At 59.0% G+C, this 361-nt stretch overlaps 1 protein-coding gene across 1 annotated transcript in view; it reads left to right on the plus strand.

The window, feature by feature from the left end:
- Positions 1-361, plus strand: part of ZFHX4 (zinc finger homeobox 4) — a 196756-nt gene that overhangs the window by 1300 nt on the left and 195095 nt on the right. The gene's annotated exons all lie outside the window — the stretch shown is intronic.

The following is a 361-nucleotide window of genomic DNA, read 5'->3' on the forward strand; positions in this document are numbered from 1 at the left end:
GGTCCTGAATCTTCCCCTTTCTTTTTGGCAGAGGGCAAGGCGTGTGTGTCTGTGTGTGTTGGGGGTGGGGGTGGGGGGGCTCTGGCTGCGGGGAGAACTGATTTCTGCCCCGGGCCCCCCAAAGGGGTTCCAGGTCTGCGAACGAACTTCGCCTTCGCCTCTCGGGCATCCAGTGCGCCTTCCGGCCGGGAGCCGCGCGAGGCACAGGGGCTGGAACGCGTCGGGTCTCGCCTTCCCTCTACTTCTGTCTCCCTCCCCCACCCCCATTCTTTCTGCTCTTGTCTATCGGAAAAAAAAAATAATAAAATTTCTCCTGGATCGTATAAACTTTCTCCACCGATGCCCAAGTTACGGAGGGCTC

The sequence above is a fragment of the Myotis davidii genome, unplaced genomic scaffold (assembly GCF_000327345.1).
Source record: "Myotis davidii unplaced genomic scaffold, ASM32734v1 scaffold200, whole genome shotgun sequence".
Classification (NCBI taxonomy): domain Eukaryota; kingdom Metazoa; phylum Chordata; class Mammalia; order Chiroptera; family Vespertilionidae; genus Myotis; species Myotis davidii.